Genomic DNA, 15,546 nt, shown 5'->3' on the forward strand with positions numbered 1-15,546 from the left:
GCCCTTTACACCAAATAACCTCTTCACTCCAAAAAAGAAAAACATTTTGTCTTTAAATTATACTTTGTTAACAATGTAGTGATTATGAGAGCGAGTAGCATTCATTATTATTGCAACATTATATTTCAGTGCACTGGATGAACAATACAAATAATTTAACACTGATAACTACAATTTCTCCCAGTATATTTGCAACTCTGTTGTGTTCTCTTTGTTGTATTCTCCAAAGTGCAGTCATGAAAGTAAGTAATAATAAACTGAAATCAGAAACTATTAAACTCAAATCATATTCACGAGCTCATATGAAATACAGAGCGTTTGTAAATAAAGTAATGCGCCACATGCACGACGCATCTAGCATCCAGCCTGTGGGAAAACATGTTACATAAGCTGCAGAGAACCAAGCACCTCATTTCTAGGCCATGAAACATCCTACATTGATTCATTCCTTGTACACTTACCTCAGCTTCTGAATCCAATAGCTGCTTTTTGCTCGATCTTTATCAAAAGGATGGGACAAAATTATTCCGCTTTTGTTCTGTGCGGGTTTGGGAGCTCGAAAAAGGGTTCCTGACAGATGTTAGTATCATGGTTGTGGCTAAATCCTGCTTGTATCAAACCCAGTATTCTGGATTAACCATCACAGCCAATGGACACATCTGCCGTGGCTCATAAATAGGTGCCCTTGCAGTGTGTGCGGCGTGCGTTCTGTGAGCATTTGTGTCTCCTTTCTTTCTTTTTTTTTTTTTTTTTTTTCGTTCTTTTTTTCATTTGCATGCGTGTGGTTTTTGGAGCGCGAGTTCACGCAACCAAAATACAAGCTGACTGCAGCTATTTGTCGAGTTGAAAATTTACTGACAAGGAACGATTGCAGCCCATTTAAAGTTTTGAGTCTTGAGGTTGTTGGTTTGATAAATCCTAGAATAGAAAGTGGCAGAACTTTTGGTGGCTCACTCATGTTGGTCGGTTTCTGCAGACTCTCCAAAGTAGTTTTTCGGGCAAGAGCTGTATATTGTCTGAGTTTCGTTAATATTCCTGGCGCATTTTAACGGCATATTCCTTCGCCTCGTGATTTTGGAACCGTGTTTTGGAACGTATGCAAAAGAAATTGGCAGAAAAAGAAAGAATCTAAAGACGTACAAACCCTTTGCCCCTGCGGTTCCGCCTCTGTTTTGGATTTACGGACGACCTCTGACCTAATTATCCGCAATGCTTTTGTTTCATGTTGAATAGGCACATGGAAACTGTCTTGTGGGTCAGGTGCATTTGAATTTAAACCCAGATGAACACGTGTCAGGGCTCGGGTTGGCCTCTTGTCCGTGACAACAGTAACGCACAGAGCAGACATGATCTGTAAACCGTCTCATGGCCACAAGCATGATGGCGCCTGCATGGATTTGTACATTTTAAAAATAATTAAATGCTCTCGGGGGGACTTTCAGCAGACATGGTAAGTGGGTGAATATGTAGGCAGCTCTCTTTAGTGCATGCGGCTTATTGTGTCGAGTCGCAGGCTTACCGCAAGCTGCTGTGCTCGCCGGCTCTTTGATTATGTACAAGATCTCTCGTGATACGAGTCGGCTGTATTAAATGGTCACTATGACTTGAGTGTTACACAATCCCCGCACTAATACCTCATCTGATGATAAAAGTAGTTTGCAGGAATCGATCACATTAGAGGCTGTGGACAAAGAGGAAGAAGTTAAGGCTGTTAGCTTGGAAATACTCTTATGTAATACAAAAATTTAAATACTGCACAGTTTAATTTAAGTTGGTGAAGTTCTTACAAACGGGTTAAATACTGTTCTAAAAAAAAAAAAAAGGCAGCGGAAAACACGAGTTGTGTTTAATGAATAATGTTCCCCCTCAGTTGTATCCACAGAAGAGCATCAGTTGTCTGATCGATAATTAATAATGTGTAAATCTATGTCGAAACCTTACGTAGTGCCAAACATCACCCCACTTCTTAACTGTAATCAATTTAATGAATTCTATGTTCATGAAATACTATATGTAATGTATGATTACTGTCTAGTCTTTCCAGGTGATGTTAGCAATCCTCAGAACTGAGCATTAACATACTAAAGAAAAATCCAATCCTTTGTTTTCCATCAACGATCACAGATAATGGTCGCGTGCATTACTAAACTGGTGGGAAAACATACATTTTATATATCATTCGAACAAATTCAGTTTTCCCGTTAACCTAACTGACTAGTGTGAAGGATTTAGGAGGATCCATTGGCAGAAATTGAATATAATATTCATAAATATGTTGCCATTAGTGTAAAATTAACCTGAAACTAAGAGTCCATGTGTTTTTTTTTATTGCATTAGAATTAAGCCCTTTATAGCGACATGCAGAGCAGGTCCTCTTTTTTTAAATTTTTTTTAAAGTTTAACAGCCACCATAGATTCTCCTATACGCAGGGAAGAGGAGGCTGAGACGAGGGGTGTTTGGTTGACCATTGGGATATCAGAAAGGTAGAAAACTAAAATAAAATTTGTATTGATTGTTAGAAAATATGACATGGTTGTAAGGGTGATAGTTTCAGTACCACAAAATCTAAACTATAAAAAATTTGCCATTTTGGAAGAAGTACAGGTGATTTTTTTTCATGCGAAAAAAACAAACAAAGGACAAATATTTATTTTGTAGCACGTGTTGCAAATTGCTCAGTAGCTCGTTTTAGTAGATATTCTGTTGCTGGTTGCAAACCCTACATCCTCCAGAATAAACCGTGTCAGTGTCACATTTTGCTTCGCCTCAGTGTGAAAAGTACACGCATGTGTGACCCGGGTCCAAGAAGGAGGTCATGTGACAAAGTAGAAGGAGTGATAAAGTCTCGGAGGTTAGAGGTGGTTGAATGAAAGTAGTAGTTCACCTCCACATTATGGCAGAGGAATAGTAGTGTAGAAGCTGTGGAAGAAGTCAAGTTGTCCACAAACTGTCTGTTGTGCCTTGAAGAGGGAATACCGATCTCTTGTGGACAAAGTGCATACTACACCCTTCTCTGTCTGAGACCTTTACATCAGTCATTTTAATCATAATGCAGTTGTAGCCTCCTTGGTCAGCCTCAGTAATATTTAACATTTACTTTTATATTAAACAGAGCTGTAAATGACAGGACGGTCAGATGTCGCTGGATTTATTCAAGTTCTCTGTCCTAAAAGGTTGAAAAGATGACTGAAGCGAGGCGGTTCCTGTCTTAACTTTGATGAATTTCAAAGCAAATGTCAGAACTACTGAGGAATTACTTGTGAGAAATTCCTCCTGCTTTGTAGTGACTGATTGATCTGGCTTCTCTTTACGCCTGCCTGTCGGTGTCTCGTCTCTATGAGCTCAATGATCAGATTGATGCCATCAGAGGCCAATAAATTACAGTTTTCAGGCTCGCCTTGAATTTGCAAAGTCTAAGATGTAGCTTCTAAAGCATAATTAAAGTTAATACAATGTCTTGAAATAGATTTTCATTTCGGTTAAAGAATTCAAGTAATATTCATTTGACGTAACGTCGATATTATTCAAAAGCTGGATGTCTTTGTCTTGTTCCTGCATTTTCAGTTCTCAGCTCACTACTCCACAAGACATAAAGTGTTGGATCTGGACTTCTTCATTTTAGAGAGCTCATTCAGAATAATAGAAATTTAACATGACAATTTAATTTTAAGAAATAAATAAAAAGATGTAAACAAAATCACATGTAATCTGATCAAATCTAGATCACAATTTCAGTCCTTTTATATTCTACCTATATAAATATGATGAAAGAAAAAAAAACTGATCCACATTTCGGGTACCACGCTAAAATAACTGAAGGATGTATGTTATGACTTTTAGCTTTTAAAGACTGGAAACAGGGAAAAAGGAAATAACACTGAACCTTAAGTTGCTCCTGATGGCAGTCCAGCACGTCAAAGCTATCGAGGCACTAAAGCTCTCCAACGTGTTTCAGCTTGTTCGGTACTAGTTGGCAAGTTTTGTTTGTAAAAGAAAAAAACATGTTAAACTCACAATTTTTCCTTTAACTTTTTTTTTTTTTTTTTTTTACAAGAAATGTGTATCTTGAAATCGGCATTATAAATTAAAGTCAATAAATATAAACAATGGGAAAACAAGTGAAAAGTATCACTGGTATAAAAATTCCTGCTTAACTCAGTTATGCTTTCAGGTTGACATTTTCAGAGATAATCTAATGCTATAATTTGTAATCATCATTATGTGAGTTCAGTTGAGGTCAGTATCAGATCATTGTGTCACAAAGATGAGCCGCAGATGTAGTTTAAGTTTTGACAGACTTAAATTACGTGAAGTTGATTTAGAGTTGACAAAAGTGCCGCCTAGCGCCGCATTAAAAAGGCTTCACAGACGGGGAAAAGCAGCCTTAAGATTCCAGAATCCGAGTTTTTCACTAAATATTGTTAACGGACAGCAATAATCGATATCATCAACAGACCTTTTGATTGTTGGGAGAGCACCAGCGCAAGCAAACAAATTGATTATGGAGGAAATTTGTTTTACTGCTTCAGTTTCAAGGTCCCAATGTTTTGTTCACTCTGTCGTGTCTTACTAGGACACGTGATTGGTGTTGTCGTTAATATTATTTCCTGTGAATTCCCTGCTTTTAAAAGTCAAAATTTGCACAGGAAAAAGGCTGTTTTGAGTTTTTGATAACTGCAAGCATGCAAGCTTAGAATAAAAATGAAAGATTGATGCCTTCTGCAGACATTATTGCATCACTATAACATATTTTTGCTGTCTTTCCAAGACAACGTCTTCACTGAAATCTTGATTTGCAATGACAAACTCTCACCACTAGAGGGCATTGGTGCTCCACTCCACTATTCAGTCTCTGAATCAGGGGTCCTTTAATCCAGCAATGTTGAGCCCTCAAACGAAGTGGGAACGAGTTTAAAGTTTTAAGAGAGTAAATACCTTGGACTGGCTTACATCACCGTGCTTTTGGTAAACTCAGGAGAACATAACTACGCTGTGTGACAGAAAACGTGCGTGATGAATTTTCACGAGTCTGTATTGTTAATATACAGGTAATTTCTATCATCTGTTTCCCAGCAGAGAGGAAAACACTATTAAAGTAAATAACACTGTTGGCTTGTGTTGCATCTTGGCTTCCCTTCTTTCTTTCTTTTTTTTAATAGCCTATAGTTGTGTGCCAAGTCTCTGCAGTCTTGCCAACAGTTGCCACCAACACAAAACCCACAAGATTTTCCATCCTTGATGCAAAATTACAATCAAGTTTGGTCCCTGGGGAAAAGTCAGGGCGCAGTGTCTCCGTTTGTAATGTTCTGTGGATGGCAATAAAAGAAATAAAAAATAAACTGCTGTGCTGCCTGCCAGGTTGTCAAGTCAGGAGCACGAGAGAGGGAAAAGGGGAAAATTATCCGGTGCCAATTGCCAGAATGATCACGAGACTGCAACACATGTGAGCGGGGAGCTGTGGTGAGGACGGTTTTGCGTGAGGAACGTGCATGTGACTCGATTACAGTATCACACAGAACTTCGGCGGTTTTTCTTCTTTACTTTTTTGGAAACCTCACAAACTATATAAACAACCCACGCAGCACACTGAAGGTCAGACATGATAATGAAACAATTACAGTGAGCTTCAGGGCTCTTATTAAAAAAAAAAAAAAAAAAAGAAGAAGGGGGAAATCGACCTTGAACTATTTGAGCACGTAGGGGTGGAAAAAAGAAAAAAAGAAAGAAACCTCAATTTCAAAGAGCAAAGACTTTATTTCTAAACAACATTTCTGGACAAATGATCAGCAATCAGACAAAGAATCCACTGCAGAGGAGTCAGAGATAAACAATTATCCAACAGCAGTGGCCTCATTACACCAAAATTCAACACAGCTTTGGGGATTTCTCTCCGTTACTGCTGTCTTGCTATGATATATAAATCATATATATAATTTTTGGTTTTACGTTTTTCACGCTTAATGTCAGAAACAAGCAAGGATACACAGATGTCTTGTAAATTGTTATTATTATTTTACCGTCTGAAAAATGCGTACCAACCAAAATACATTAACGAAGAAGTGTAAAAGGCAGTCAGATCAGGTGAGCTGAATCTTCCCGGTGACCTCACCTGTGCAACTGTTTCCGCTGGAGGTTGTTTCCCTTTAAGTAGCTTAAATGATGCTGAATTTAACAAATATTTGTCCTTGCCTCAACACGACAAACATTTTAAAGGAGTTCACCTGAGGACACTGTGCATACAAAACACCCAGGAACTGATTAGCTGTGTTCTCGAGTCTGAACAGTTGGACGTTGAGGAACAGAGCTCCTGCAGATCGATCGATTTCCTCTCATCTGTGAGTAAAACACCGAGCTCTCAGTTTGTCTTCACCTGCTGTAAAAAACAGAAAAGTACTCGTTGTCTGTTCGTTGATTGAGTCAGGTCTCGGTTTTAGTCTCTCCCCGCTAAGAATTCACTACAGATCTTTAAACTGATTTTCTAGGTAACGCACAAGAAATCAATGTCCTCTTCTACTTTGTTCGAATAGAAAAACACGCCGTAACGATTACTGATTGACTTCTTTAAAAACACTGACTTTGAAATGAGAGCGGCCAAATGAGGATTTCGCAAACAATTTCCACCACCGTTTTTACTTTCTAAGATCACGGCCGAGCTTCTTTATTTCTTCTGCAGTTTAACTTTTTGCAGCTGTTCGTGGATCTTAAAATTTCTTTTTGAAACGCTTTGCTCGACACCAGCGTCCATCAACGACACGCCTAAAAGCTCAAGTAGATTTAGATGAGAATCCATACTGACATCTTTGAGTGCACTAGATTTTGTTGATTTTCCTGGTGAACAAAACAGCTTAGCGTAGTATTTAGTGTGAGCCTGGGACAGAGGAAAGCTGTGTGTCTCAGTGGTGAGCTGGGTAATGAGCAGTGAACTCATATTTCAGACCCTTAAATATCATCATCATCATCATTTTGCTCCATCACTGACAGCTGCGGTGTCGCGCTACAATAAAGTTCAGTTCTTCTGTACACAAACTACATCGCAGACGCTATTTGTTTTGGTGCACGACTGGAATTGTCGATACAGCAGAAATTTTGGAGGATCAATCTAGCGAGCTTGAAGGATTTATTGCTTGGCCGATATTATAAGCTGGCATCGGTTTATCACAAATGCAGCTGTATCGCTGTATTTCCCTTTGTTCTACCAGTGCTGTCCTGCAGGGGCGCCTGGTACTGTTTGCCAGCCGCATTAATCGACAAAAGAAGGGGAAGAAGAACTTGTTGCTACCAGGCTGCTTGAGCTTTGTCAGATCAAACGTTTGGTGCTGTGAGATTAGATGCTGCCGTACGAACAGGAGAAACACGCAAAGACCACTACAACCCTCGAATAGTTCAAGGACTCTCTCTCTGTCTTCCTGTGTGTGTGTGTGTGTGTGTGTGTGTGTGTGTGTGTGTGTGTGTGTGTGCGCGCGTGTGTGTGTGTGTGTGTGTATACGTGTGGCAGTGGGGGCGGGTCTTTGAATAATAGACAAATAGCTCCTATCGAATATCGCATCGTAGTTTTGCTTGAAATGCCCAGTCTGAGTTGCACGATATGAAAACTGTTCATTACTCTCATACCATTCACGTTTGTTTTATTCCATTTTATTTGTAATTATTACATTCCCAGTCACGTTTACTCTTTCAATGCACTGATGTCATTTTACGCAATAAATTCCCTCATTAAACTAAAATACCCGGCCTCCGATACATATCTCTGTCGCTCTCTGAGTGTTTGATAACCACATTTGAATTTGTTATATCTGAATTCTTTTTACTTCCTAATATTGGATTTGGCCCCAACGCTCCGGCAGGAATTGCTGAACATATGCCGAAGGTGGCCCTGACTGCAATGTGCAGTCATGCAATAACACTTTATCTCGGCACCACAAGCGCAGCATAATGTGTAACACCGAGTCCATCATAATAGCTTTAGAAACCACTCAGGGTCAGATCTTTAAAGTACTGACTAATGAACATTTCTAAGGCGTGCCGAGCCAGTGAGTGCGACGCTCCGTCAGCCTTCCTGCTCTGCCGCCCTCCGCCGGCCTCCCGCGCGGATGCGACGGCTCACGCCTTCGGTGTGACGCGTGGCCGCAGACGAACCGAGCCTGCAGCGAACGCGGCGTAAACAAGCAGCCCGGAGGCCTTTTGTTCTCCTCAATGACGTCGATTGTGCGAGTCCTCCTCTATTCATTGGTTTTCTCCCGACCTCCGACCTATTTTCAGCCCAGAGCAAAGAGAAGGGCATCTGGACGCGGCGTTCCCACTACGGGCCACTCAAACACCGCCGTCTATGTAGGTCACCAAATGGCCATCGGTGTCACTGGCAAACCATAAACAGATCGAGAATGGATGAAAGTTTGCGTGTGTGTGTGTGTGTGTGTGTGTGTTGCTGTGGTAGAGGAGTATAGCCGACTAATTGCAGGGTTGATGTGCCTTTCATGGGATGTTCCCGCGCTGAGGGAAAATTCCGTCTGTTGCCAGTGCTTCTTCATGCTTCATGCTTTTTTAGCCATTCATAGGGTTTCTGTAATTATTTGTTTTTGACATGCATTCCTTGACTTAAATGCTATTGAAAGCTTTTTGTATTCTTGGAAAAATTATTTTTATACTTTTTATTTGTCTCGCTGTTCATTGAGACCTTTCGGATTTTTTAGGGTGAAAGCAGAATTTTGATATTTTTGCCCTCTTGGGGGCAGAAAGGACCCGAAGTAAAGTTCACACAACAATATTGACAGGGATTATAAATGGCTCATGTTGCAAAGTTTAATATTAAGGGAAGAAGCAGCGTTTCGATCCTAATTTGATTGCTTTTTCTCACAATTTATCCAATAGTCATGCCAGGTTGTGATCAGGTTCAGCTCTTGGTCTGTTTTTCTTCATCTGCCGTTTGAATCAGGCGGTGAGCAGCCATCTTGACTGCGTGTGGTGGTGCCCTGTTAATATTTCTCTCATCATTCAGCGTGAAGTTGACCTGAATGTAGACTTGGTTTGAGGTTAATGTGAACATTTTTTCCTGTGACCCACATACCTGTGATTTGTTTCAGTGGCTGTTGTTTTAAAATCAAAACTTTCACCTCTTAATTCAAGTTATTTTTAAGTAATCAGTGTTGAGTACTGTTGCGAGGTTTACACATCCTTGTATACATTTATTTGTTGAGCTTTATTGCCCAGTTTAAAACATTTTTCAGAAATGTAATCAAATTTAATATGTCACATTACTTTGATTAAGTAGTTAAAATATTTATATTTCTCATTCCATTTCTAACCAGCAATATGTAACTTATTAGATTTCCAAACTAACTTTCACAATTCAGGTTTAATACCAAATACATTTCTCTCTCTGAAATGACCATCCTATTAATAGTTACATAGCAACTCAAAAAAAAAAATTGTAGAGAAAGAACTGACTTGTTATATAGTGTTAAAAAACAACAACAATACAAAACAAAAAACACATCAATCTGCAGAAAGTGGTGTCAGTTCCTCGTCGGATTGTGATTAATGGGAGCTCTTACGTCACAGGATTGATTTCAGAGTTGATATTAAAACGTATTATGTAATATCCCTGGCTTCCTCGACTTTCACGTCACAAAAAGGCTGCGTAAACATTGATTTCATTGGCGTTCAAAAATCAGGTCACACACGGCAAAGTCGAAGTCATTCAATGTTTTTATCTGTTCCATCCCGATCCCTTCCTGTGATTTCACACTTACAGGAGCTTGTTGATTGTCATTTACGCTGTTTATAATAACTGTGGGAGGCCCATTGATCAGCCTCAACAAGCGGGGGCGAACGGCCGATGCGACTCGTGATTTTTTGCACCGCAGAGGAGATGCGTTGGCTTTTACGTAGGTTGGCAACAGATTTAGCCTCGAGGGCTGCAGGCGTCGATGTTGACATGCTTCAACTAACATCGCAGAGTACAGAGGACCAAAACTCTCCATGACCCCAGTGTGACACTCCCGATCCAGCCAGCCATGGCGTATGGCATGGCTCAAAGCTGAGGGGGAACAAGCACTTTACCATCTAGTGCTGGCTGTCAACATAACCCACGACCACAAGCAACACAGGCTCCGGGCTTGAAACTCCCACTTGCCTTGAAGCGGATCATTGCGAGTGGAAATGGAAGTTTGGATGCTGAATTTTTTGGATGCTTCAGTTCACACAAACACAGTTGTAAAGTGGTTGATTGATATTATCTAGTCAGATAATCACGTGGTTCAGTAAATTAGAGAATATCATTTTGATATATTGGGTTTGTAAATCAAACTGAGATCTGTATTTGCTTTTTTTTTTTTCCGACAAAAGAAAAAGCCAGTAAAACTCTCCAGTAGAATGTTAATTTGAGTCACTTATTTGTCTCAAATTATTATGTTAAGTATAAGAAAGTAAAACAAGATATTTTTCCACTTATAATGAGTCGAGGCACCATTACCCGTGCGACCCAGTCCGGTGTCACCAGTCACCAGCTTGTGTCTAAGCTCGCTGTAACAGGGATCACCCTTCTCGATCCACAGATGTTTCTGCAGCTTTGATGATTTTCTTGATGGCTTTTCTTTCCCACAGTCCTCTGATTCAAGGAGCCTGAGTGTCCGATGTAAAGACTCACCTGTAAAAGCCCCTGCAGCCCACCTCAACGGGCTCTCGCCGTGTCTTCCACCCAAATATTCCGCCACCAGATCGACATATTCGGCCTTCCTGTGGCAGTGGGCCTCTATCCGTCCTTCCTTGGCCTCATTCACCAACCGTTCTTAAGAAGAAATGTCTTCTTAAACCCCACTTACGCAGATTTGACAAAGATTCTGGCATTCATCAATGTTTTCTTATTTGGGATTTTTTTTTTTTCTTACGTAACAACAACCGTCTGTCAGCATTATTTAGGTTTCTCTCAACCTCTCTCTTCTCACTCGCTGTCTGTGACTGTGTGCACACGGCCCTGCAGGCTCATGTCCTTTTATGGGCATTGGCAGGGTGTTTACGTATGCTAATTAGGGTCAACTGCCACACGCTTTCAACTTAGGAGGACCTGGGATTCATCAGTCTAAGAACAGAGGTGAGAACAAATCCGGGGTTCGAGAACACGGCGTGAATATGACGCAGACTTTTTCTGAGGACATTTCTTAAGAACAAATGGCTCGACCCCAACAAAGCAGTTTGGATGGTCTCGGGAAGACAAATTCACCAGATCAGAACCTGAAGTCGAACTGGCTCTGACATCCAAACTCAGGTGATCGTATGAACTTCAGTTTCAACAGAAACTGTAGCTGGTACCTTTATTTACTCATCTCACCGCTGGTTTATAAACCAACTGTGTCCTTTAACGTCACATCAAGAAGCACCTTGGACTGAGAAGCGGCGGGTAAATATGTGAAAACCTGTAAACCCCTTCCACCCTCAGCTCCTCTCGCCGTCCTTGTCCGCACGTCTTCCCACCAGCCACACTTGTCAATGTCCCTCGTGGTATCGGGAACGACAGCGTGTTGACAGCGATCGATTTTAATGTCAGCAGCTTCACAGCCTCGTGGAGAGTCACCAGCTGAAGAGCCACTTGGTGAAGAGAGAAGAGCTCTGATCTTGGAAATCACATTGTGACACAGGGCTGGTTGGGTCCATATGGAACTGCTTTGCGTGAGGTATCTCTGTAAGCCACAGAGCCACAGAGCGCAACACCAGGACTCTGAACACAAATGGAGCATCCTACGTGTTACATCTTTTCCTGTTCAAATCAGTCCAAATGCTGTGAAAACCGTCTCTTACCAATAAGGGAGACATTCAACAGACTTCAACTCTACAGTGTTTAATAAACCAATATTGTAACAGAACTTTCCAGCTCCTGTAAACTAATGCTACATCAACATAGTGCCGTAAGGCTGTTTTGTTTTATCATATGGACAAAGAAACGGGGAAATGTCAGTTGTAAACAAAGATTATCTGGCAATATTGTTTTAACAAGAGTGAATTAAAACACATCTGTCATTTACTTTCATCTCCTGAAATGAATCTACATCAAGTTAGTCTTTTAAAACCGTTACAACAAAAGCGATACAATACAAATTTCGCTTCGTGCAACCGATGACTTACGAAATCACATCCCTGACTACCGCTCATGCTAAACTCAGTGAACTGGCGAAAACACTGTAGCAGATGGGTTTCTGGCTGTTTTCAGCTGACTTGTTTCAAATAGAGAGTTTTATAAAAGCGTATATATACACACAACATGGCTGCATACATGTGAATATAACGTTAGAGCATCTTTACCACCACCGGTCATTTCTTTATGTAACCTATAACCCCATAAAATAATGTTGGCACTGATAACATGTGTAACACCAGCTTACTAATGCAGGCAGGGAGCCGGTTTGCTGTGCACGCACACATTTGCAGGTTTATTAGCGGACAAACACTTTTGCTCATGCAGTTTTTGTTTTGTAAAAGCTAATCGACAACACCCAGTTTATTAGAGCGGATTAACTATGTGGAGAAATACAAACCTTTACAGACCTGTTGTGCCTTGTTAGTTGTTTTTTTTGACAATAATGTCCTAATTAACAACATATTATATACCAAACAACACCAGCATGTGAGAAAACACCTCTAAATACACACACACACACACACACACACACACACACACACACACACACACACACAGGCATATATTCACCAATAATAATAATAATAATATATATATATATATATATATATATATATATATATATATAAAAATTTCCCCTCGGGGATTAATAAAGTAAATGCCTACCTACCTACCTACCTACCATATCAATATCAATAAGCTATTATTCAGATTTACTTTGGCAAACCATGAATATCATGCATCCCTTCACATTCTTTTAAGATAATACTACATAGACATAGCTATAAATTTGTGTTTTTTTTTGGTTTGTTTGTTACACATTTAAATAATTTAAATAAATCCTAAACAAGGTCAATTAGGGGTTGATGCCTTTATACTTTGATAAATGAGTGTGATATTTTCCCATAATTACACTGAGATTGACTAAATATATTAGATGTCAGATTGTCCTAAAATAATATAATGTGGGAAAACAAATACTGAAGACAATGTCAATATTATTGTGGAATAAATCAACGGTAACTTTTGGCGCAACTGGTGAGATTAAAGAACAAGTCATGTTTTGTTTTTTTGATAGAAATTAAGAATCAAATCCATCAAAAAGAGCCTAATGTCAATGGTTATATTCTCTGAAGATGCATTTCTTTAGGTGTCGTTAAATTACCGGTGAAAATTCTTGTGTTCTGTTCCGAGTTTAGCGAATGGCCAGTTATCGTCACATTATATGCTTTAAGCTGCGGGCTTTGGCATTGGTGTTGTAATGGATTAGTGAAACATGACTTTGGAAATGTTATTAATTAAAAAAAAAATCAAATGTACTGGCTTTCAATTAAGTAACACTACTCTGTATGCTGCACTTTTGAGAAATTATGGTTTAAAATGTGTCTCAAAAATGCATTATTTCAAAATCTATTATGCAGATTTTCTCCCTCCATATCACAGCGTCATGTCGTGTTACACACAGCTGCACATCAAGTCTGCTTAGTTACTCACATCTCTGTTTTTAACAAGGCGTTGACATTCTGTGTCCTGGAAACAGTCTTCCATGAATACATACAACAATACGTGTCTGTGTATGTGTGTTCCAGCAGTACCAAATGATGCCCCAGGACTTTTTGCCACTTGGCTTTCATTAGTATGAATCACTGTTTTTGGAGACCTCCATCAGATCCACCTCTGCTGATCTCAAATATTTGTTCGTTTGTGTTTTCGAAGGGCTCATCTGCTGAGCAGCTAAACTGTTATCACTTTTATACAATTTACCAATCTATTATTTGATGACAACTACAGTCCTTGAGAAACCTTATTAACCTTTAAATGTTTAAAGAATGAGGAAAATAATTTCAGAAGAGGCAAAATCCTTTTCAGATTTAATGCTGAGAGAACTGCATATTGTTGTCTGGAGGACTGGAAACTATTCGAACTTCATAAAAACTCAGAAATCATTAACTGATAACAATACTGTTGTGAACAGCAAGTATTTTGCAAATGTGACCTTGAGGACATGCTGTTAGGTCGAACAATTGATGGAGTATTTTTACATAAACACATTGCCTGGTGAATCTTTAAGCACTCCCTGCAGCGACAACAGATCCCAAATAATAATTTAAGAAGTAATAAGATATGTGTGTGTGTGCACCTTGTGATGAAACCCACAACTAGTAGTTATTCTTGTGAAACAGACAGATGTATGAGGGAGAAATAGACCCTATTTTAATGTTATTTTAATAATTTCTCTTCTCCTGCTTTAAGTATTAAACTTCTGTCATTATTACCTGCATACAGTAACTGTACTGTTGCACCTGCGGGTATATTAGACTCATCAGATAGATAATAGCCACCAGCAGCAGCACCGTGCTTAACAGAGAGGTATAAATATTGAGTTATCTTTCATTTAACATGGTTTAAACTTACTTTAATAGATGTCATATGTCCCGGCATACATTGTGTTTTTTGTGACGTTTGTCTTCCATCCGGTAGATTCGTATTTTCAATGTTAATCGGATAACAAATCGTATTAATACCCGAGTGACTGTGCTAATGTTACTGTCAGGTTATATCTCCGGTGCTGCAGCTACATATCATACAGTTTACTACAGACTGGTCGTAATTACGTGACATAGCTGATAGCTAATACAGGGTTTGTGGCTCATATTCAACAAATAACACATAAAATCAGGTTGTAAAAGAATTGAAAAGTATTAGTAACCTGAGTATTTACATTTAATCTCAGCCAATTACATGTCTGCCGTGGGGAAAAAAAAAAAAGTCTATTCAGTCAATTGTGCCAGCATCATAGCCTATGATGCACCAAATATGAGATCCAGTTCATGAAGTAAGGCACCCAAGATTGCCCCGCCCCCCCAAAAAAATGTCCCAACACGCCCCATGGATGGAGTGCAAAGCAAGATTCATGCACAAGAAGAGAATATTTATTTATTTTTCCTTTCAAATGAGTTGTCATATTCAAAACTTGTAGTGAAAGAAAACATTTCAATAGTCTTTAAAAATCTTTTGAATAGTTGTTGGTTTAAAGCTCGTAAGCTTGGCTGTAGCAAACGCAGAGTAGTCTTATTTTTATTTGTAATAATAGTGTCACCCTACGTGTACTAATCAATGTACTTTTCATTATAACGTGCTCAATATTTTGTGACCCACAGTAGTGTTTAAAGAAGAAACTGCTTCATGTAAACGAATTGTGAACGTCCCTTTCAACAGGGGGCTCCCATAAGTGTCGCACTCTACAGAAAGCCCGATTTTTTTTAATTTTTTTTTTACCGTTGAAAGGGGGGAGGGGGTGCTGCTGATGCATCCCTCGAGCATCCTCGGAGGAGAAGTCTTACAGTATTAACTGCTCATTGGCCTGCCCTTTCGACTCTGTCCCCCCTCCTTCTTCCCAGATCACTGTCTATAT

Source organism: Embiotoca jacksoni, unplaced genomic scaffold, assembly GCF_022577435.1.
Source record: "Embiotoca jacksoni isolate LCO1_2020_lvr unplaced genomic scaffold, fEmbJac1.0.p SCAF_1, whole genome shotgun sequence".
In the NCBI taxonomy this organism is placed as follows: Eukaryota; Metazoa; Chordata; class Actinopteri; family Embiotocidae; genus Embiotoca; species Embiotoca jacksoni.